This window comes from Capricornis sumatraensis, chromosome 2, assembly GCF_032405125.1.
Source record: "Capricornis sumatraensis isolate serow.1 chromosome 2, serow.2, whole genome shotgun sequence".
NCBI classification, from domain to species: Eukaryota; Metazoa; Chordata; class Mammalia; order Artiodactyla; family Bovidae; genus Capricornis; species Capricornis sumatraensis.
The window spans coordinates 16,726,765-16,751,006 of record NC_091070.1 but is presented as its reverse complement, the minus strand read 5'-3'; the positions used below and the strand labels follow the sequence as shown (position 1 = coordinate 16,751,006).

General features: G+C 51.8%; 1 pseudogene; it reads left to right on the top strand.

Annotated features, from left to right (window-relative positions):
• Nucleotides 1–50: 50 nt before the first annotated feature.
• LOC138074239 (bifunctional phosphoribosylaminoimidazole carboxylase/phosphoribosylaminoimidazole succinocarboxamide synthetase-like) lies at nucleotides 51–24,242 on the top strand (annotated as a pseudogene).

The following is a 24,242-nucleotide window of genomic DNA, read 5'->3' as shown; positions in this document are numbered from 1 at the left end:
CATCTCCAGGGGAAGCCCCTGGCGCAGGACCGGAGTTGGATGGGAGCTGGATGCCCCCCTCACTGTTGCCCCGAGGTCCCCGTGGGCGGCCTGAGCATCCTCTGAAAGTCCTGGAGATTCTGGAGGCCCCCGCAGGTAAGGCTGATGCAGAGTCCGGCGGGGCCAGGCGGCGTGGGGCAGGCGAGTCCCTGGGAGGGCGGGTCAGGAGCCCCAGCGCGATCCCGGGTCCTCTCTCTCTCCCTCGCAGCCGGCCAGTGATGCCGCTTCTCGCTCAGACAGCAGCTCCCTTCTGGGACTTAAAGCTTGTTGGCGGCGGTGTTTCAGGGGCCGCGGACAGGGCGGGGCCGCACGGCCGCCCCGCCCACCGCCGACGAGGCTCCAGACCCGAGTCCCAGGGAGAGGCCGAGGCCAGCGGGGCCAGAGGGCGGCCGGGCGGCGTAGATCTGAGCCCCAGCTCCCACGGCCCGCAGTGCGTGGAAGGGGCGATCCCGACGCGGACTTGAAAGAAGGCCAGCCGGACCCGTGCCCGCATCCTCCCCGGCGACGCTCGGAGCTTGCTGCGGCCGCCAAGCACGGGGCACCATCGGATTCAGGCAGCACCCAGTGCGGGCCGCGGAGAGGGGACCACAGTTCGGCTCTGGCCACCTCGGGTGCGGGGCAGCCAGGTTAGCCCGCCGCCTGTGCCCAAAGCTCCTGATGTTAGCGGCCTCTGCAGAGAAACCGCTTCAGACCCCCCAGGAAGGCAATGATTTGGTCTGGCACTTCATGGTGCCACCTTATACCATCGCCATAATCCTCCAGGGTGAAAGAATTATCAGCCCTATTCTATAGAGGAAGCCATGTCCGACTCTGCGGCCGCATGGACTGCAGTCGGCCAGGCTCCGTGGACAGAGCAGAGTCTGACACGACTGAGAGGCTAAGCACAGAGCACAGCACAGAGATGGAGAAACCGAGGTTCCAAGAGTGCCCCTGACTGTATGTGTTGGACACACATATGTACTCTTGAAAAGTGTGTGTGTGTGTGTGTGTGTGTGTGTAACTAAGCCAAGCCATGTGGCTGTCTCTTCAGTCCAAGCACCATCCTCCTAGCCAGGCACTCAGACAGCAGGCACCGGCCAGGACTTCAGCACTATTTCCTCTTGTGGGAAGCAGTTTTCCCAGGCCTTGCCAGCAAACTGGCCACATGTGGGTTGGAGAGAGGCCGAGTGCAGCATTTCCTCCAGGTCCCAGGAGAAGGAGGAGGTGTTCCAGTGCAGCAGGGGGTCTGTGTGTGTGTCTGTGCCTGTGCCTGTGTGTGGGCATTTAGGTGTGGCTGTGAAGGTCCCCCGTGTGCTCTCAGTCACTGCGTAGTCTGAGTGTCTGTGTAAATGTCACTTGTGTGAGGGTCTGTTCTCTTGGTATCTCTGCATGCCTGTGTGATTGTGTGTGTGGTGTGTGGTTTTTCTGCTGGCTTTGGAAGTGTGTCTAAATGTGCCTTTCAGTGGGATTGTGAATTCGTATGCCTGCCCATGTCTTTGTGAATATCTGGGCCGGCTTCTGTGTGTGACTGTGCATCTCTCTGCATATCTGTGTGTGTCTTCAAGGGTTCATCACTGCCACCACCCTCCTCTGCGCACAGCTTCCTGGACTCAATAACCTGGCAGGACTTGGGGTCACGGGTTGGCCTGGGCCTGGGGCTGGTGGGCGGCTGTGGGAGAGGGGGGAGGCCTGAGAGGCGGGCCCTACAGCTCACATTCCAGCCAGGAAAAGAGAGGCCAGAGCAGGCCCAGCCCTCACCCCAGTGACCTCTGCGTCCGCTGTCTGCCCGCCCACCCATGTGGGGCTGCCTCCTGCTTGGCTAGCCCCAAGCCCAGCGCTCTAGGAGCCAGAGGCCAGTCACCAGCCAGCTAGGTGGGGGCTGCAAGAACTCTCTGACGAGCTCCAACATGCTGAGGCTCATGGAGCAGACAGATTCCTTCCTGGGCCCAGGGTCTTGGTGGAGGATGTCTGGGCATCGCTGCTATGCATGTGTATGAGGGGTGAGTAGATGAGTGTTTGGGCATATCTGGATCATATATGTTTGCCCATAATATCTGTGTTTACACATATGCATGTGTTTATGTGTTTCTTTTTTTGGATTTGTGATTGTGGGCACGAGTGTGTTTTGTGCATGAGTGGGTGTATTTAAATATTTGTATTGTACATGCTTTGGAGAAGAAAATGGCAACCCACTTCAGTATTCTTGCCCTGGGGAGAATTCCATGGACAGAGGAGCCTGATGGGCTACAGTCCATGGGGTCAAAAGAGTTGGACACGACTGAGTGACACACACATTGTATATGCTTGTCTATAATGGAATTTTTTGAGCACTTATGCACCTTTGCATATGTATTCAGTTCAGTTGCTCAGTCTTGTCTGACTTTTTGCCACCCCATGAATCGCAGCACGCCAGGCCTCCCTGTTTATCACCAACTCCTGCAGTTTACCCAAACTCATGTCCATCGAGTTGGTGATGCCATCCAGCCATCTCATCCTCTGTCGTCCCCTTCTCCTCCTGCCCCCAATCCCTCCCAGCATCAGAGTCTTTTCCAATGAGTCAACTGTTTGCATGAGGTGGCCAAAGTATTGGAGTTTCAGCTTCAGCATCAGTCCTTCCAATGAACACCCAGGACTGATCTCCTTTAGGATGGACTGGTTGGATCTCCTTGCAGTCCAAGGGACTCTCAAGAGTCTTCTCCAACACCACAGTTCAAAAGCATCAATTTTTTGGCCTTCAGCTTTCTTCACAGTCCAACTCTCACATCCATACATGACCACTGGAAAAAACATAGCCTTGACTAGATGGACCTTTGTTGGCAAAGTAATGTCTCTGCTTTTTAATATGCGGTCTAGGTTGGTCATAACTTCCCTTCCAAGGAGTATAAGGGAACATATATTTGTGTGTGCATATGTGTGTGTTTGTTTTTATTCATTTGTTCTTTCATTCAACATGCATTGCTTCAGCCCTACTATACTCAGATGGCTGAGAATGCCACAGCTCCCTTTCTACTCTCTGGGGTGAGCCCAGTGTCTGGGCAGTGTCTGTGATTCCTGCAAGTGCACCTCAGATGTTTGTCACTAAACTGAAGACTGTATCATTCTATATCTTGCACTGTGAGATGAATTGGCTAGGGTAGGCTAGCGGAAACCAATCAGACTTCAAAATCTCCATGGGTCAGATAGAGGTTTACTGTTGCTCACATCCAGTCCAGGGCAGGTGCTCTAGGGGCTTTGCTCCCCGGGACTGTGACTCCAGTCCTTATCAGCTGTATTACTTCAAGTCACTTCCTTTACTTCTCAGAGCTTAGACTTCCTCCATCTCAAGTTGGAATAAAAACTTGCTTACCTCATAGGTGAGGGCTGCTAACGTACCTGGAGTACAGGAAATGTTAGCTGTTAGGCATGATTTCTAATTCAACTTTTTATTTTTATCGGAGATATAAAGACACTACAGAGTAGAGTCCTCACCACCCTGGACGAGAGATAGAAAATGAAGAATCTCATGATTCTGAATTGCAGAGGCACAAAGTATGCAGGGATTTGCACTTGTGCACACGTGCATACCTGAGCCAGCAGGGATGGCAACCCACTCCAGTATTCTTGCCTAGAGAATTCTACGGACAGAGGAGCCTGACAGGCTACAGTCCATGGGGTCACAAAGAGTCAGACCTGACTGAGTGACTAACACACATGCATGCATACACACACCCACACACAGACATAGACACACACAACACTCACAACCTATCACCATCACCAATCACCATCCAGGCGGTCAGTCCCCAGCTGTGCCTGCGGCCTTCTGAGTAGATCCAGGTGCTGAGCAGATCCACGGGTAGCACCGGTGTTCACAGCTCAACATTTAGCTGCGGAGTGTGACAATCATTTGTCTTCGTTTCAGGGAGAGAATGAGTATTTTTTGAGTGCCTATTATGTGTCAAGCAGCATACTTGGTGCTTTTCACACTTCAACTCATTGAATTCTCACCTCAACCCTGCGTGTGTGTGTGTGTGTGTGTGTGTGCCTAGTCACTCAGTCATATCTGACTCTGTGACTCCATGGACTGTGTCTGGCCAGGCTCTACTGTCCATGGGACTCTCCAGGCAAGAATACTGGAGTGGGTAGCCATTCCCTTCTCCAGGGGGATCCTCCCATCCCAGGGACTGAACCCGGGTCTCCTTCATTGGAGGCGGATTCTTTACCATCTAAGCCGCCAGAGAAAAATGGAAGTGCTGGGAGTTGAAGTAATTGGCCCATAAAACATTTAGCTACCAGGGAAGAAACAGAGATGGAGATAAAACTTAGGTCTTTCTCCAGGGCTCTTTCCAGTGAGCCATGAGGTCTCTCTGCAAGGAGATTGCAGACACTTTGAAGGTAGGGCTGATGTCCTAAAGCTTTTCTGGATCTTCCCTTTGCTCGAGTGGAATGGCTGCTTGACTACCTCTGAAGGCTGATGTGTGGGAGGGAGAAACCATCATCTCAGTCCTGGAATTGGCCCTGTTGCAGGTAAATACAGGTAAACACAAGGGTCTAGGCCATAGGAATGTTGATTGCACCATGACAATAGTCCCCTTGAGCAGCTGTGGGTTCTAGTCCTGCATGCGGGCTGCCTCTTGAGACTGCCCTAAGACACAAGGCTTCCCACACCTTGCATTAGTCATGGTCTGAGCCTGAAACACTTGCCCCAGCCCATCCCTATTTCTTGGCTTTTGGCTTCCTGACTCATTTTCTCATTTCGGCCTGGCCTCTTCATAGCCTTGACCCTCTGATCTATTTCCCAACTCTGATTTCTTCCTTCTCCCTTGATGACATTGATCATTAGCCTCTGGAGTGGTGTCTCAGGTGGCTCTGACCTTGTCCCTGAACCCCAGATGGTGTCCAGAGATGAGAGAGAAGCAGAGTATCCAAGGACGAGAATCTCCTGCTTCCTGGCTGGCAGGGAAAGGGGCAGCAGGCAGCATGGGCCTTTATAGCAAGGACGTGTGCTGTGCCACCAGCAAGCCAAAGTCAGCAGCAAGAAGATGGTTGGCTGGCCTCTCTGCCTTCTCGTCCAGCCTCCTGGGCCGGTGGACCCACCCCAGGCTCAACCTTGAGTCTCTCTCCTTCTCTCCACGAACTTCATTCAGGCTCCGTTGGCCTCCCTGGCCACCAGCACTCCTAACCCAGGCTCCCTCTGCACTTTGAATTTCCCTTCTATAACGGCTCCTGGCCCTCAGCATCACCACTACCCAGATGCTGGTTTGTCTTCCCTCAGCTTATGAAACAGACACTTGTTCACCCTTGGGCCCCCCAGCACCTCGTGCAGTGCCTGGCGCACGGTAGGGGCTTACTTGATGTTTGTTGAGGTGGGCCCATCCTCAGAGCACTCTCTCCTCTTTCCACAAGGAAAATGTCCCAAGCCTGCTCATTCCTTATCCAAAAGTCCTTCAGCCTTCAGAGGTAATCCTCCTAGACCCCAGGCTCAAGACAACTTGGGTGGGCCCCTCTGGTCGGGTGGTGTGGGAAAACAACCTCCCGTTACTATGTAATCCTGCCCTGGGTTGGTCACCACAGCCCCGCCAGCCCCCAGGGGACACGGCTCATGCCTTGGGCCAGAGACCAGAACCTGGTGGGAGGCCTAGGATAGGTCCGAGTTGGAAGAGAGACAAGAGTAGAACCCACGAGGGACCGAGTGTTTCCCAGGAGTGGAAAGCAAGATGGCAGCTGCCACGAGACTGTGAATGAGGGCAGCCAGGCGAGGTGCCCGCGGCCTTAGCCTAGGCTTTTGGGGTGACGTGTTGTCACCAGAGGATCGGAAACTTGTACTTTGGGAACTTGGCAGCCGGGGCTGGGTTTTTCGTGTTTTCTGTAATTATTTCCCTTTTGTTCTCCCTTAGTATTTAGTAAAGTTCTTTGTGAAAATGCCAGCTGGTCTCAGCTGTGCGAAGTGGAATGACAAAGGGGTACTCTGCGTGCTTGGGACCTCGCTTAGTGGCAACAGCAAAGTCAAGGCGCAGAAGGGGCACAGGGGCCTCAGCCAGCACCTCGTGTCCAGCAGCCTCGCTGACACTGCCCTTCCTTCCAGGCTCTTCCAGGTTCCAGCCTGGGCTTTATCGAAACCGGAGGAGCCGGAGGACTGGCGGGCTGTTTTGAGGGAAGGCATTTGTTCAGATCCCCGAGTTATCAAAGCTCTCTAGAAATCCAGAGGCCAGCACCTGCTGTGCTCCGGCTACCCAACCAGAGCCCGTCCTCCCAGGGCAGGGGGCTGGAGGGCTGGGTGGGGGTCCTTGACCAGCTGTTCTCCTGAAACTGGGCCCTTGAGCTGCACCATAACTGCCTTCCCGTCCTGCCCCCATAGCTCAGGGCCCTTGCTAAGCCTTGGTCCCCCTCCTGCCTGCTGCCTACTGGGATGGACACGGTGGGTCCCTTCCCAGCTGCTGAGCTGTTCGATGTCCCATGTCCTGTGACGACGCCCCCTTTTCCTCCCAGCCCCTCCTCTCCTTCCCATTGTGTGTCCCAGCTGCCCTGGTGAGAGGGGCCAGGAGACCGTCCTCCTAAGGAACAATCTCCCCTTTCTCTCTGGGGTGTAAGTGATACAAGAGGAGAGGAAGCGATTTGTAACTAATCGGCTGTGATGTGGAACAGAGCTCTCTGAGAACTGGAGGGCCTGTGACAGCTCGGGGCCGTCCTTCCCCGGCAACAACAGCTGGGTGGCTGGTGTGGCAGGTCGGCCTCCTCCTCCCCCACTCCGCCAAGGAGGCCTGAGGGCAGAGGGCAGGGGGCCGCTCTTGCCCGCCCCGAGTAGCACCTCCTGTGTGCCCGGCAAGCTGCAGAAGGGAGAAGAATGGACGAGCACTAGGAGACTCATACGAGGAGGCAGTGTCTGGCAGGGCTTGAGAGCTTGTCTCTTTCTAGCTGTGTGGCCTTGGGCAAGTCTTTCCAGCTTTCTAATCCCGTCTTTAGCAGCTGGGTTTAAGTGAGAAAGTAGAAGTCGATCACATAGCATGGTACCTTGTGTTTAATAACTTCAGCCATTATCATTGTTTCCTGGGGAGAGGGGGACGGCATGGGCCAGATTACCCCCTCTAAGCGTCAAGCAGACATCCCTTGGTCACCATGGTTACCATGGATGGCAGGAAAGCCATCCCAGAGGAGGCAAGGCTTCCAGGCTAGTCCTCTGACCTCCAAGGGGGTGGAGTCAACCTCAGAGACCTCCTTCTCCATAGCACGGGAGTGTCAGGAGAGGAGAGGGCACCCCCAGGCACCCTGATTCTTGGGCCCCTTCTCTGTGCCGTTCACCTAAGGAGACAGAGATGCTCTCGGGTCATAGACAATCACAGATCATTGTGAATTGGCCTCTGAAGAACCAGAGTCCAGGTGCAAAGTGCTGTGGGAACACCGAGAGGGAAGGAGGATGCTGGCGTGTGTGTATCCGTGTGTGTCAGCGCGCTCATGTAGGGGTGAGAGATCCAAATCAATATTGAATCTCCCTGGCCTGGGAACCCTGACCATTCCTTCCCCCAGGGGAGGCCTCCACCCAGAAGCTAGAAGGGAGATGGGCCCTAGAACCAGGGCCTGACTCTCCTAGGGGAAGGATGCTGAATGCCCCAGCTGTGTCTTCCGGGTGGCAGTGTGACAAAAGTCTTCTGCAGGGACTCCTCCCAAAGGAAAAGAGTCATGCCTGCTTTCTGGTAGCAACCGAAGGACTTCCTAGCACCTGGTAGGAATGGGGGTACTTGGGGAGAAGTAGAAGAAAATAGCAACCAGAAGACCCATCCCAGCCCCTCACCCTCGAAGCACCATGTCCAGAGGCTGCAGAATCTGGGGAGCCAGCCAGCCTGTCCTCCGTCTGGCCTCCCGGAGTTGGCAGGGCACAAAGGACCTAGAGTCTTGGCTCAGCGCTCCCCCGATGTTGGGAGCCCAGGGGGCGGTGAGGGGCTTCTGTTCTCGTCAGGAATGACGCTGCCTCTGTTATGGGTCGAAAGGTTAGTGGAGACAGTATAGACTAAACATCTCATAATTGGAATGGTGTGGATCTGGGTGAGGTTTGCTGTGAGGGCCCGTATCTGTTCCATTTTAATGTCATCCTTTAGAGTGTTAGTCCCTGGTCAAGCTGTCATTCTGCACTTCAGAGGGAGGGGGCCAGGGCGGTGAATAGGCTGGACTCTGGGCTACAGTGGGGAAGAGAAGGAGCTGCGTCTTCTGTGGGTCCTTCACTCATTCAGCCCTACTCTGTGCCGGGCCCTGGGCTCACTGTGGGGGACACCCAGGCCATGATGGTGCTGGAGGAGCTTCTGGTCTTAAATAACACCAAGTCCATGCAAAACAAAACCGTCCAGGGTCTCTGCTGCAGATCCATGGACTGCATGCAGGTGAGCAGCTCTTACCTTAGACATCTGTCCGCTGGAGGGCATGCTAACATAGAAGAGCATTCCAGAGACTTGCCAGGAGGTCCACAGAGCAGGCAAGGAAGGTTTCACATGGAGAAGGTGATGCTAGTGCAGCATCTCACAGGATGATGGAAGTTTATCAGGGATCGAAAGGGGGAAAGAGCTTTCTGGTCAAGGGGAGTAACCTGGTGAGGCATGGATTATTTGAAGGACAGAAGAATCTGGTGGGGCTGGACAGAGTGCAGGCCTGGGAGAGTGTGCATCTGTACCTGAAGAAGAGGCTGGAAAGGAAGGCTGGAGTCAGATTGTGAAGAGATTTGAAGGCCATACTGCGAGTTTGCAGTTAATTCCAAGGGCTCCAGGGAGCCACTGCAAGTTCTTGAATAAGAGAGTGATATGGCCAGAGGTGGAGGGTTGGCCTGGAGGCAGGCAGGCCAGATCTGTGCTTATGATAGAGCTGAGAGAGGTTTGACTCAGGACAGTGGTTGTGTGAAGAGACGAGATAAGATCTATTGTCACCCAGATAGAAGAGCTCATTTCCAGCTGTCTCTGGAGCTGGCAGTGACCTTATGACCAAGTTTTGGCCAATACTTGCCCCTGAGGGCTTCTGAAGAGTTCTGGGTGTAAGGGAAAATTTGGAATTTGGACTTTGAAGAGTCCCCTTAAAAAAGAAGCATGCTTTGCTTCTCCAAGCTTTTGCCTGGAACTCAAATATGATGGCAGGAGCTCCTGCAGTCATCTTAGACCTTGAAGACGAGTTGAAAGGAAACTGGATCCCTGAAAACTTTGCAGAGTCTTCATACCAGCCCTGGCTATTAATGTCCAAACTTATTTTATGTGAGGAGAAAATAAACTTCCATCTTGTTTAAGTCATCACTTCGGAGTTTTCTGTTAACAAATGTGCTCTTCCACATTTTGCCATATAAAGGTAAGAGCATGAGTTCCACAGTTTTACATGAGTCTTATAGGAAAAAGGCTGCGTTCTTCCATGGCTTATCCTGGAGAGTGAATCAGATCACTGCTTCCTGGGGAGAACTGGTGCTCTCCCATCCCCTCTCAGTTCTTAGTTCGAGACAGGAATGGGGAGGCCACAGTTAAACATACAGATGTTGCGGCCCAGCTGAGCTGGACCTGCCTCCCCAGCCGCATCCCTCTTTTCCCAGCTCTCATCTTCTTCCAGAAAGCACAGGAAGGAAACTGTGTTGGGGGCAAGGGGTGCAGAGGGGAGCCAGATTAGTTCCTCTTATGGTTGGATTCCCAGGGGTGGAGGAGACAGAAAGTCTAGCGGAGCTTTCAGCAGACAGACAGAGGTCCTCCAGCCAGCCCCCTGGCCCCTGGCTCTCTTATGAGTCAAAGAACACTTGGCTGCTTCTCCAAAGATCCTCCTCTTCCTCCAGCTCCCGTCATCTTGGAGAAGAACAGGGGCCTCGAATCTATAGCCCAAGAGACTCTAAGAGGGCAGAACTGGCTCCCGCCTTAGTAGCGTGGGGTGGAGGTGGGAGATGGGGGTGGAGGTGGATCTGACAGCTGCACTCTACTTTCCAGCTCTCGCTTTAGAACAGAACAGCTTTGGGGAGTCCCATTCTCCCCAATTATGAATCAAGTGCTCTAGATGACTTCATATAGTGTGAATCACTTCCCTATCTTTCTTCCAAGAACCTTCACGAGTTCTCCAGAACCCACATTTACTGAGCACTTGCTGTGTGTCAGATTGCATGTACATATGTGATATCTCCCTCCATCCTCACAATAGCCCTGAGCCTTGGCATCACTGCATCTTAGTGCTGAGAATGGTGAGGAACCAACAGGTTAAGTAATTTGCCTCAGGTCACCTAGCCAGTGAGCAGCCAAGCTGGAACTTGTCATGTGATACTAGACACGTGACTCCAAAGACCAGGGGTTTTGTGCTGGACAAACCTGGGGAGCTCCGCTAGCAGCGGAGGCCTGTGCTCAAAGTCACAGAGGGAAGTTTCCAGGTCTTCCCAGCCCTAGATAAGGTTGTGAAGGGTCCTTGGCATCCTCCCTTTCCAGCCCTTCTGCCTCTCACCCCATTTTACCACCCTCTGTTCCTCCAGTCTCGTCTTCAATTCTTGTTTTCTATATGCAAAAGGGTTTGAATGACACTGGATTTGATTCGACCACACTCAGTGTGCTGAAAACATACCATGATGCAGTCAGATGAGGGGGTGGAAGGGGCTTGTCCAGGGCCATAGATGTGAGTGTAGGAGTTAGGACAGTGCTCAGGTTCCCAGCTCCCAGTTGATACTTGGATATAGCAAATATCTTATGCCCCACGAAGCCTGACCTCTGACCTCAAGTCTTTTAGCCCTTTGTGAATGACATTTATCCTGTTCCAGGCCCTGTACTGGGTTGTTCTGGGGGAGATTCTGAGACTTAAACACTCTCAGCCCTTGACATGTTCAAAACCTGGCAGTAAGAGGAGGAAAAGTGAGAAGTCACCCCTAAGACCAGAGCCAGTATAAGCAGTGATGGGTGGGCAGGTGGAGCCTCAGAAGAGTCAACCTGAGGCATCACTCCCTGAAAGGGTGCCTGCCTCCCTCCAGGGACCAGTATCTTCATAACCACGTGCCATGATCATGAAGCTGGCCAAATCCTAGTACCGCCTACACTGTTGTTTGTTTGTTTTAGATTGATTTTTTTAAACTTTTAAAACATTTTTAAAGGAAATGTTATATCACTACTTTAAATAGTAAAATAACTGTAAAAATAAATTATAACCGGATATTGCCAGTGAAGACTCTGAGTCTGAGGTCTGCTCTCTTTTTGTTTTGGACAGGACATTTAGGTGTTAGAGACATATTAACTCCTAACTGAGGTTTTCTCTTGAACTCACTAGAAGCATGGAGAGAGGACTGGAAAGGGAATAATTTTCCCACTTCATGACTCGATCATATTCAGGGCTAGCTAAAATCATCTCAAACACACCCCAAATCATCTCATATGCTTTCCGTACTTTAAGAACCAGTGGCATAGAAAAATGAACATTCCAATTCCATAGTCAGAATAGGTATAATGTCTGGGGAGCAGACCCTCATTGGCAAGCTCCACCAGGCAATATGGAAGACTTAAGTCATTTCCTCTCTGAAAAAGAGTGAAAAGGATAGGCAAGCTTCTCAGTTTTGGTACATGTTTTTACAACTTGCAAAGAGTTGTTTTTGTTTATTGTTTTTTCCCCGAGCATATGACACTCAAAGCCTTATGCAGCCCAAAAGATCTCTGGGTAATTTTCCTCTCTATTATGGCTGAGAAAGCTCAGGTAGAGGTCAAAAGGCCCACACAAGGTCATCCAGCAGGTTATCCCACAAAGGACTTTGCAAATGCCTGATGGTCCTCTCTAGTCACCCTGTCCTCAGATAGGTGAACACAGCATCGCTTTGTGTGGGAAGCCTGTCCTGCATTGCAGCAAACCCAGACCCATGGAGGCTGGTCCTCGAAGAAGAGTTTCTGGAAGAGCCATCCTGGGAGTCTGATCTCTGCCCTGAAATAGGATTCACCTTCCGGTGGGGATCTCTCTGTTCTTGGTGCCCACTGTCCCCACCCTGTGGGTCCCAGTGGGCACTCAGGGGAAAGAAGGACAAAGGAGGTACAAAAACTGAGGGAAGTGGGATGGGTCACTGTCTGGAGGCTGAGATGTCTGCCCTCTAGTGTCAAAGGCCTGGGATGGGGGCCTCGGTTCCTGGCCTGTACCTGCCTCGCGGAGGACAGCTCATCTGCTAAGCATACCATCTAAGGCTCCTCTGACACTTTGCATCCTCTTCCTGGTCCAGGTCCGAAAAACCCCATTCCCAGTCCTCTGGCCTGGCCAGGCCTTCTCAGTTCAGGGCGGGCTCTTGCACCGAGGGACACACCTTTCATAACTGGTCTCAGCAATGCTTTCCCTTCCTCTGAGACTCACCTCTTACATTCAGGGTGTGGCCTGGCAGTATAAACAGACACTCTGTTTTAATTAAACAAATACAGTCAGCCCTCCGCATCCGAGGGTTCTGAATCCAAGGATTCAATCACCCACAGACTGAAAATATTCAGGAGAAAAATTCCAGTAATTTCCAAAAAGCAAACTTGGATTTGCTGCACATTGACAACTATTTACATAGCATTTACATTGTATTAGGTATCATAAGTAATCTAAAGATGATTTAAAGTATATGAAAGGGATTTCCCTGGTGGTCCAGTGGTGAAGAATCCGCCTGCCAATGCAGGGAACGTGGGCTCGATCCCTGGTCCAGGAAGATTCTACATGCCGCTGGACAACTAAGCCTATGCGCCGCAACTACTGAAACCCTGAAACCCTGAGTGTCCCAGAGGCCCTACTCTGCAACGAGAGAAGCCCTTGCAACGAGAAGCCCGAGCACCGCAACTAGAGCGTAGGCGCCCCCCTCGGAAACTACAGAAAACCCGCACGCAGCAACGAAGACCCAGCACAGCCCCAAATAAATAAATAACGAAATGTTTAAAACTACAGAATTTAAGTATGTGGGAGGATGTGCATGCGCAGGGTATACGCAAGTACTGTGCCATTTATATCAGGGACCTAAGCATCAGCAGGTGGTGGTCCTGGAACCAATTCCCCAGTAGCTACCAAGAGACGACTGTATACCCTTTGTAGAAAATATGAGTTAACATAAAGAGTAAAATAAAAACCACCCAACCTCATCACTCAGAGAAAACCTCTATTAATATTTTGATATTCGTCTAGATTTCTTTCTAAGCATGCATAGCTTTTTAAAAATAAGAACGGCATCATATTGCTTGTAGCATGCTCTTCTTCATTTTATCATATTTTGATAATATCTTTTCCTATGAGTAGTAAAAATTCTATAGTTTCACTGCTTGAAGTGTGTGGTCCAGGGACCAGCAGCATCGACATCCCCTAGGAACTTGCTGGAAATGCAGGATTTTAGGTATCACCCCCAGACCTGTTAAATCAAAATATTCATTTTAACAAGATCCCAAGGATATTCTCGTGCACATTAACATTTGAGAATGCTGCTATCTGGCATCATTTTTCATGGTTGTATTCCAGAGAAGACTTATCACTGTGTGATTAAATTTTTCTTTTCAAATCCACCTATAATTGGACATTCAGGTTGTATCTCATGTTTTCTCCATTATTAACAGTGCTACAATGAGCACGTGGGCTTTCCTGGTAGCTCAGCTGGTAAAGAATCCGCCTGCAATGCAGGATACCCTGGTTCAATTCCTGAGTCGGGTAGATCCCCTGGAGAAGGGAAAGGCTACCCACTCCAGTATTCTGGCCTAGAGAATTCCATGGACTGTATAGTCTATGGGGTCGCAAAGAGTCGGACACGACTGAGTGACTTTCACATACATATTTATTGCTTGCGTCCCTTCATGCTTAGAAGTAGAATTTCTCGGTCAAAGGCTTTTGAGGCTTACTGTCAAGTTCCCTAGAGTAAAGCCATTCCATTCCTCCCTACCATGTCCAGAATGAGGAGATGCCCACGCCTCGGCAGGCCTTAGTATCATCATTCTTTTTTAACATCTTTGCCATTAGGTCTGGGAAAGACTTGGGATTGTTTTGCATACGTTTTCTTGGTTACTGGGGAGTTGAGTTGAACATTCTCCCTCCAAATGAGCTTTAGCCACTTGCATTTGTTCTCACTGTCTGCTGGGTTTTATTTCTTTGCTTATTTTAAATTGGAGGAAAATTGCTTTAGCATGTTGTGCCGGTTCCTGCATACATCAACATGAATCAGCCATGTGTAGACATATGTCACCTCCCTCACGAACCGCCCTCTCACCTACTAGCCCATCCCACCCCTCTTGGTTGTCTCAAAGTACTCTGCTGGGGTGTTTGTGATACCCCAAGCCCACTGAGATAGTGGGAGATGCTGCCAGAAGGCTGGCCCGAGTCCAGTCTTGGTGTAGAGTCCTATCCGGACACTCCTGCTGCTGCTGCCAGGGGGCATAGTGGGCTGGGGCCAAACTCAGGCCCCCCCCCTTCCCTGGCTCTCTTGTGGACCCCATGCCCAACCAAGCCCCCCACCCCCTGGCCTTGTGGGGGTTGGCTGTCCTTTGGTATGACATTCTCCGGCCTGGCTAGGCACCCCACGGCTCCCCAAGACAGGCCTGCCAGGTGTGCTGGGGTAGCCGGTGACCGGGACAATTCAGGGAAGTGACCCTGCCCCGTGGCTGAGCGCCTGCCCCAGCAAGCATTGTAAGCCGCCCACTGGCCAGTGGGGCTGAAGCTGCTGACGGTGGCAGCAGGAAACGGCGCTTACTCAGCCCCGGCCGCATGCACGTTGACTGCCTCCCTCCGCCCAGCCTTCCTCCGGGGCACAGCTCATCCAGCCAGCAGCTGGGGGAAGCCGTGCCTGAGGAGGAAACGGTGGGGTGGGGAGGGACAACCCCCACTACATCCCCCAACAAAGCTGCACCTGCGCCGGGCTGGCCCTGACACCTGTTGCCTGGCTGGGCATGAAGCCTGCCTGGGGACCTCAGTGGCCAGTCAGGCACAGGGCTGGGACAGGGGTGGGTCCTGGCCCCACAGCCTTCAGGCTTAGAGTGGGACCACGAGTTGATGTCTACCTGCTCACTCCCCACAGCCACTGGGAGGTATGTAGGTAGAAGGAAATGACAACCCACTCCAATATTCTTGCCTGGAAAATCCCATGGATGGAGGAGCCTGGTAGACTACAGTCCATGGGGTCCGCAATGAGTCGGACACGACTGAGCAACTTCACTTTCACTTTCTTTCTGACAAGCAAGGAAATCAAAGCTCAGAAAACAAGGGTAATAATCGCCTAACCCCAAGATCACGCTGTTCGGTGCCAGGAACTCTGCAGAGTATTTTGCAACACTAACTCATCTGCGCCCCACAGGAATCATGGGTACAACAGCAGACCCATTTTCACCAAGTCACCAAGGCGTGGAGAGATGAAGGCTCTTGGTCCACATCACATAGCCTTGGAAGGGCAGGTCTAAGTGTCTCACTCCAAAGCTTGCATCCTCAGCCATCCCAAACACCAGCCCACAGAGTGATCCATCTAGAACCCCAGACCCGGTGGGCAAGTAGCAATGGGAACGTTGGGAGGGGCGGGCCCACTCAGGCCCACCCTTCATGAAACTGTCTCAGCACTGGCTCTGCCCCCCACAGGAGCACCCACAACGACACTCATGGGGGCTGCTCGGTGGGAGTCACCTGACCCTGGGCCTCTGTCTCGCCATCCACTTCTGCATCTCCTTCTGTGACCAGATGTCCTCGGGGACTGTCTCAGAGGCTGTATCCTCTGGCTGTCTCCACCCTGCTGCTTGATTCTGACTCTGGGACCCTATGGCTCCTCTCTCTGCAAAAGGGGCTGAGAGGGAGTATGCATGGAATGTGGCAGACGGGAGAAGGCACCAGAGGCCACGGGCAGCAGAAAAGTGTCTCCTGGCTGGGAGCTGCATGGATGGAGGAGAAAGCAGAGGGAAGGGAGCGAGGAGCCTGCTCGGGGGCTGGGGGCCCAGGGGCAGGTGTCTGGAGGATGAGCGGAGCCTACTCCACAGAACTAGGGAGGAGGCAGCAGCCCGGCATGACCGCTCCCCCCTCCCAACAACGCCCAGCCTCCTTTCATCTTTTGCAGTGGCGGTAGTGGCCCCAGGCTGTCCCAAGGGCTGCAACAGCTGTTGCTGCTGATGCAAGCTGTTGGCTGCGGGTAGGGCTGGGGTGGGAAGGGAGGGCCAGGAGGAAGGAGGGAGTTGATATCAGAGTGAGGGTCTCTGCATGATGACAAGCTTTCTCCAAATTTGCAAGATGGGACTGCGAGTTTTCAACCAGATTCACTTTTGTCCTAAGTGGGGGTCAAGGCCAGACCTCCAGGCCTTTGGCAGTCAGGTTGGGGTCCAACCACCAGCTGTCAAGGCAACCTGTATCACTTAAGACTGCACAGAAATGCCTGGAGAAATACTTGGCAATGGACAAGCCCATGGATGTGCCAGGGGGAATCCTACACTGTAGGGCTCAGAAGGGGTTTGACCCAGCAGCTTTCTTTCAGCCCTTGCCTCTTCCCAGCAGTGTCTTCTGGATCTGGGCTAAGCTGAACTTCAGCCAGCCAAGCTGGCTGGCCTCTGGATGAATTTGGGTCAGACAGCTGGGATGTGGTGTTTCCCACTCTGGTGGGTTTGCAGCCTAGGGCCCTGGGCCTCTTGGCCACAGCCCTCTGCAGGATGGCAGAGTTACAGTGGGGTAGAGGTTGGCAAGAATGGCTTTAGTGAGGTTTCCAAGGGAGGGGATGTGTCAAAGGATCAGAGCCAGGTGGTCCCCATAGCTCTACCTGTTCTCTATCCAGGTGACCTTGAGACATGAGTGGTCCCTCAGGAAGGCCAGCCAACTGGCCCTGAAGGCCCCTTCTGCGTCCTCACCCTAGGGCTCTCACTCATTCAGAAGAGTTCTCCTCTCGAGGTCAGGTCAGCCTGCTCCAGGATAACATCATGCACTGTTCACTGGCCTCATTTTGGGTGTCCTGGTGAACTTGGTCATAGCTGTTGGGACTCCTGACTCCGGACTAGATGCTGTGTTCAGCTCCTCAAGACAACCTGTGCTTGGCTCTATGAGCAGCATGTGAAAAATAACACAGCCCTCCTCCCCATTCCCCAGCTGCCAGGTCCAGCTTCAGGACTTCTTCCCATCCTTCCTTATCTGGACCACTCCTGTCCATCCTTGAAAGCTCATGTCAGATGTGAAGCTGTTTCCTCTCCCCACATTAGCTCCAGGTAGAATCGCTCATTTCCCTGCTCTGGGCTCTCGTCTCACAAGGCATAGAGTGAACGAAGTTTGCTAAGGAGCCATTCTTATCTTTACACTCTCCAGCTCAAACATTTGCCATGGCTCTCCATCACAAAAGACCTCTTACACTTTCTAGCTGCTGCATTATCCCCTAGGCTGTGCCAGAGAACCCTCTACTCCAATCAAGCCGTCCCCAAGCCTTGCCTTAATCTTGGCCTGAAACTCTTCCTTCTCTGCTCCCCTGCTCCGACCAGACCCTCTTCCTGGAACACGTCACCACGCCTACCTATTGAAATTCTACCCACTCTGCAAGGCCTGGGGTCTCCTCGTGCCCTGGGAGACTGATGGCTCCCTAAAGGGCATGGGAGAAAACTTCCCTTGTGGACCCAGGGTTCCTCTTCCCATGCTGTCTAGAGTTAATGGCTTTGGAATAACTTCCATGGTATAGTCCATATTGTAAATCAAGCAGCAGCTGAAAACCTTCCCTTAATGTTCCGTGTGATTCCATATGAAGCGTATCATTGTATGGAGATGAATATTTATACCTTCGTGGGAAGATATAAGGCAGCATGAGCACACGGAGCTATGTGTGGGTTTGGAAATGTGTGGAAATGAGTGTGCCTCTGCTTGTGTGAAAGTGAGTGTGTGCACGTGTGTGCACGTGAGCCTGTGCGGGTGATCCTGCACTCGCAGACCAGAGCAGGCGCTTTGGGGGTGTGTGTAGAGAAGGCGTGTGCTGGAGAATTCTGCTGGAGAATCTGTGCATGCCGGTGTCCATATCCTGTTGTACTTCCTTCTGCCCTGCCCACGGTACTGGGCAAGGCCAAGGCCCAAACAATCTGCTTTCCACACACCACCCATGCCCAACCTCCAGGGGTGTGAGGAGGGGCTGCACACTGCATCCTGACTTTTGACAGAGATAAATGAATCTTTCCTGTGTGGTTGTCCAGCTGTGGTGACGATCATCTGTGAGCGGCAGGGGTCTGGTCCCATGGTGACCTGGCCCCTGGCCCCCGGCCCCCAGCCCTCGGGACCCCTTGTGCCCCACGTAGCCAGTGACCAGGCCTAGGAGGGCTCAGGAAGGGTCCAGCAAAAAGGTAATGGCTCGGGCTTCCCCAGTAGTTCAGTGGTAAAGAATCCGCCTGCCAATGCAGGAGACACGGGTTTGATCCCTGATCCAGAAGGATCCCACGTGTCGCGGAGTAACTGAGCCCGCACCCCACAGCTATTGAGCCTGCGCTGCAGAGCCCGGGAACTACGCCTACTGAGTCCACACGCCACCGCTACTGGAGGCTGCGTGTCCTCGAGCCCGTACTCCCCAACAAGAGAAACCACCGCAACAAGAAGCCCACGTGCTGCAACCGGAGAGTAGCCTGCACAGCAGTGAAGACCCAGCACAGCCAAACAGAAATACATAAATACGTCAAAGAGAGAGGTAATGGCTCTGTGCTTATTCCTATGCAACAGGAACCCTCCCTGGGTTGCATATATTGGCTACTGGAGGTGGGGGGACAGAGACAGGGCCAGAGTACCCAGGGAATGCCAGGGCTCTGTGGGCCTCTTTCCTCTGGGAAGTGAACTTCAGAGGAACAATGCAACAAGTCAGTGCTGAGTGAGGGTCCGTCTGTGTGAACCCACTTTAGGGGGGATGAGGAGCTACAAGTTTACAGCGCAGCAAAGAAGCTTAGGCTAGACAGAAGGAAGGAGCGTCCCTCATTGACCAAGGCCATAAAATCCACATCCGCGAAGATTCCCAGACAGCATCCACATCCATTCACGACCTGGTGGAGGAGGTCAGAGGCAGGAGACTGGCCAGGAGTCCTCTGCAGCCCTGATTGGGCCCAGTGGGGGAGACTGAGGAGAGGATCAGCCTGGCTGGCTTCGTTCACTGCCCCCAAGATACCTCCCTCTACCCCTCCTGCCAAAAACTTTCTTATCCTCCACTTCCTGCAGCCCTCCCCTCACCTCCTAGGGGTTGCCCCAGCCTTGCCCCCAAAGTGGCTTCCCTGCTCCCTCTCTGCTGCTGCAGAATTTGGGAAAGAAGCCACAGAATCTGCCAGCAGACCACCCCCAAAGGGCCAGCCAAGTCCTGCCTGGTCCCTGGAGTGCAGCCCTGCGCCTCCCAGCCACAGAAACAGTACTTGGAGGCCAAGACTTGGAGGGGTGTCTCGGGAGGGCAGGGCGCCTTAGGAGGAAAGGGCAGGCCTCGGTGGGCACAGGGCACCCTACCAGGGTGGCTCCGAGGGAACCAAAGCCGACTGAACAGGAGACTGCGCCCTGGGCCACCAATTCCGTGCTGGGTCCCCTCTTCTGAGAGACTGTGGGGCCCCTGCCATGTGTTTACTGGTGGCTTCCTCTTGCTCCTGCTGGCTGTGGGAGAGGACATGGAGAAGTTTGGGGGGGGGCGGGTGTGGATGGAGGGTGGGTATCCTCTACACCCTGGACTCCTCCTGGAGTTCCTGTGACATCCGTGGGAGGTCTGACCCAGGCGAGCTCAGGGACTTGGGGAGGAGGTCATTAATCATCATTATTTATTATTTCTTAAGTAATGGGGGTTATGAAACATGGGATTTTATATCAGGCACTACTGGGAATATATGAAAGATGGTCCCTACCAGTAAGAACTCCCCTTGGGATTGACCAGGTGGGCCAGGAGCCATCCAGCCACTTGCAGACCAGCCGGGAATGAAGGGTGCAAGCTGGGCTGGGTTCTGGCAAGAGGCAGGCAGCTTCCTGTGACTGCCCACTACTTCTGAAAGCCTTGAGGTAGAAAAGGAGCTGGGTTTGGGGCCCTCCTGCACTGCAGCAGGCTCAGATCAGCTCTGGCTCCAGGGTGGCCTGGGTCACAGCTGGAGTTGTCACAATATTGACCCAGGAGGAGATAACATCCAAAGGGCTTGGAGTCCCAGTCGGATAAGGAGGGGGATGTCGCCGGAAAAGATCCCTGGCCCCCAAGGGGATCAAACTAAATGGGGCTTTAATAGGTCTCTTCCAGCTCAGATTTCATGGGTAATTGGAAGCAGGTCTTAAGCTGAGCAGAGAGGGCTGGCCTAGCAGCCTGCCGGGGGTGCCACCTCCCCGTCACACCACACATCCTGCTGAGGCCTCGCCGGGGGGCTTCTGGACTCCCTTTACTCTGCTTCGGAAGTGCTGCTGTTTTAACCCCTTCAGGAGAAGAAGATGGATAAGTAGGGAGTCAGAGTTAGCTGGGCGGGGGTGCGGGTGGGAGAAGCATACACTGAGCCAGATGGGTAGCGGGCCTTCATCCATCATTTATTCATTCATTGAATAAAGGTCCCTTAACATTTCAAGCTGGCAACAGCCCTGTAGGGGGCTCCCCTGGTGGCTCAGTGGTAAAGAATCTGCCTGCTGGTGTAAGAGACACAGGTTTGATCCCCGATCCAGGAGGATCCCATATGCTGCAGAGCAAAAAAGCCATGTGCCATAACAACTGAGCCTGTGATCTAGAGCCCAGGACTTGCAGCTACTGAAGCCCACGAGTCCTGGAGCCCATGCTCTGCAACAAGAGAAGCCACTGCAAGGAAAAGCCTGCACGCTGCAACTCGAGGGTAGCCCCTGCTCTCCTCAACTGAAGAAAAGCCCGCACAGCGATGAAGACCCAGCACAGCCAAAAACGAACAAACAAAAAAGGCTCTAGGTTCATCTACCTCATTAGAACTGACTCACACGTGTTCTTTTTGATGGCTAAGTAATATTCCATTCTGTATATGTACCACAACTTCCTCATCCATCCATCTGTGGATGGACATCTAAGCTGCTTCCATGTCCAAGCTATTGTAAATAGTGCTGCCTAGAGGAGTGGGAGAAACACAAGCTGGAATCAAGATTGCCGGGAGAAGTATCAATAACCTCAAATATGCAGATGACACCACCCTTATGGCAGAAAGTGAAGAGAAACTAAAAAGCCTCTTGATGAAAGTGAAAGGGGAGAGTGGCTTAAAGCTCAACATTCAGAAAACGAAGATCATGGCATCTGGTCCTATCACTTCATGGGAAATAGATGGGGAAACAGTGGAAACAGTGTCAGACTTTATTTTGGGGGGCTCCAAAATCACTGCAGATGGTGATTGCAACCATGAAATTAAAAGACGCTTACTCCTTGGAAGGAAAGTTATGACCAACCTAGATAGTATATTCAAAAGCAGAGACATTACTTTTCTGACTAAGGTCCGTCTAGTCAAGGCTATGGTTTTTCCCGTGGCCATTTATAGATGAGAGAGTTGGACTGTGAAGAGGGCTGAGCACCGAAGACTTGATGCTTTTGAACTGTGGTGTTGGAGAAGACTCTTGAGAGTCCCTTGGACTGCAAGGAGATCCAACTGGTCCATTCTGAAGGAGATCAGCCCTGGGATTTCTTTGGAAGGAATGATGCTAAAGCTGAAGCTCCAGTACTTTGGCCACCTCATGAGAAGAGTTGACTCATTGGAAAAGACTCTGATGCTGGGAGGGATTGGGGGCAGGAGGAGAAGGGGACGACAGAGGATGAGATGGCTGGATGGCATCACTGACTTGATGGACGTGGGTTTGAGTGAACTCCGGGAGATGGTGATGGACAGGGAGGCCTGGCGTGCTGTAATTCATGGGGTCATAAAGAGTTGGACACGACTGAGCGACTGAACTGAACTGAACAGAGGAGTGGGACGGGGTGGGAGGTGGGAGGGAGGTTTAAGAGGGAGGAGACATGTGTATACCTATGGCTGATTCATGTTGATGTATGGCAGAAACCAACACAATTTTGTAAAGCAATTATCCTCCAATGAAAAATAAATACATTTTTATCAAGGGAAGGAAGGATTGCATTTCAGTCCCCAATGTAGCTGGGGCACATGTGTTCTTATGCTTGAAGGGGCATTTCTCCTCTAACACCATTGGTAGGTGCTGGCCATTGCCCCTGCCCATTGGTGCTGACCTCAGTTCAGTTCAGTCGCTCAGTCATGTCTGACTCTTTGTGACCGAATGAACCCCAGCACACCAGGCCTCCCTGTCCATCATCAACTCCCAGAGTCCACCCAAACCCACATCCATGGAGTCGATGATACCATCCAACCATCTCATCCTCTGTTGTCTCCTTCTCCTCCTGCCCTCAATCTTTCCCAGCATTAGGGTCTTTCCCAGTGAGTTAGCTCTTCACATCAGGTGGCCAAAGTATTGGAGTTTCAGCTTCAACATCAGTCCTTCCAATGAACACCCAGGACTGATCTCCTTTAGGATGGACTGGTTGGATTTCCTTGCAGTCCAAGGGATTCTCAAGAGTCTTCTCCAACACAACAGTTCAAAAGCATCAAGTCTTCAGTGCTCAGCCTTCTTCACAGTCCAACTCTCACATCCATGCATGACCACAGGAAAAACCATAGCCTTGACTAGACGGACCTTTGTTGGCAAAGTAACGTCTCTGCTTTTGAATATGCTCTCTAGGTTGGTCATAACTTTCCTTCCAAAGAGTAAGCGTCTTTTAATTTCATGGGTGCAATCACCATCTGCAGTGATTTTGGAGCCCCCAAAAATACAGTCTGACACTCTTTCCACTGTTTCCCCATCTATCTGCCATGAAGTGACGGGACTGAATGCCATGATCTTCGTTTTCTGAATGTTGAGCTTTAAGCCAACTTTTTCGCTCTCCTCTTTCAATTTCATCAAAAGACTGTTTAGTTCTTCTTCACTTTCTGCCATAAGGGTGGTGTCATCTGGATATCTGAGGTTATTGATATTTCTCCCAGCAGTCTTGATTCCAGCTTGTGCTTCTTCCACAGCGTTTCTCATGATGTACTCTGCATGTAAGTTAAATAAGCAGGGAGACCACTCCGGACAATGGCGGCATCAAAGTACTGAAGATTGGTAAGAAACTCTATGAGGGTAAAACAAAAAAAGTCTATGAATTGTTGGATAGTCCAGGAAGAGTCCTCCTGCAGTCCAAGGACCAGATTACAGCAGGAAACACAGCCAGAAAGAATCACCTTGAAGGAAAAGCTGCAATCTCAAATAAAATTACCAGCTGTATTTTTCAGTTGTTACAGGAAGCAGGTATCAAAACTGCTTTCACCAGAAAATGTGGGGAGACAGCTTTCATTGCACCTAAGTGTGAAATGATTCCAATTGAATGGGTTTGTAGAAGAATAGCAACTGGTTCTTTTCTCAAAAGAAATCCTGGTGTTAAGGAAGGATGTAAGTTCTACCCACCTAAAGTGGAGATGTTTTTTAAGGATGATGCCAATAATGATCCACAGTGGTCTGAGGAACAGCTAATTGCTGCACATTTTTGCTTTGCTGGACTTGTTATAGGACAAACTGAAGTGGATATCATGAGTCATGCTACACAGGCTATTTTTGAAATACTGGAGAAATCCTGGTTGCCCCAGAACTGTACACTAGTTGATATGAAGATTGAATTTGGTGTTGATGTAACCACCAGAGAAATCGTTCTTGCTGATGTTACTGATAATGATTCCTGGAGACTCTGGCCATCAGGAGATCGAAGCCAGCAAAAAGACAAACAGTCATATCGTGATCTCAAGGAAGTAACTCCTGAAGGGCTACAGATGGTAAAGAAAAATTTTGAGTGGGTTGCAGAAAGAGTAGAGTTGCTTCTGAAACCAGAAAGTCAGTGCAGGGTTATAGTATTGATGGGCTCAACCTCTGATCTTTGTCACTGTGAAAAAATTAAGAAGGCTTGTGGAACTTTTGGCATTCCATGTGAACTTAGGGTCACCTCTGCCCATAAAGGACCAGATGAAACTCTGAGGATTAAAGCTGAGTATGAAGGGGATGGCATTCCTACTGTATTTGTGGCAGTGGCAGGCAGAAACAATGGTTTAGGGCCGGTGTTGTCTGGTAACACTGCATATCCAGTTATCAGCTGTCCTCCTCTCACTCCAGACTGGGAAGCTCAGGATGTGTGGTCTTCTCTTTGATTACCCAGTGGTCTTGGCTGTTCGACCATCCTTTCTCCAGAAGGATCAGCTCAGTTTGCTGCTCAGATATTTGGATTAAATAACCATTTGATCTGGGCCCGACTGTGAGCAAGTGTATTAAATACATGGATTTCCTTGAAGCAGGCTGACAAGAAAATCAGAGAGGCCAATTTATAA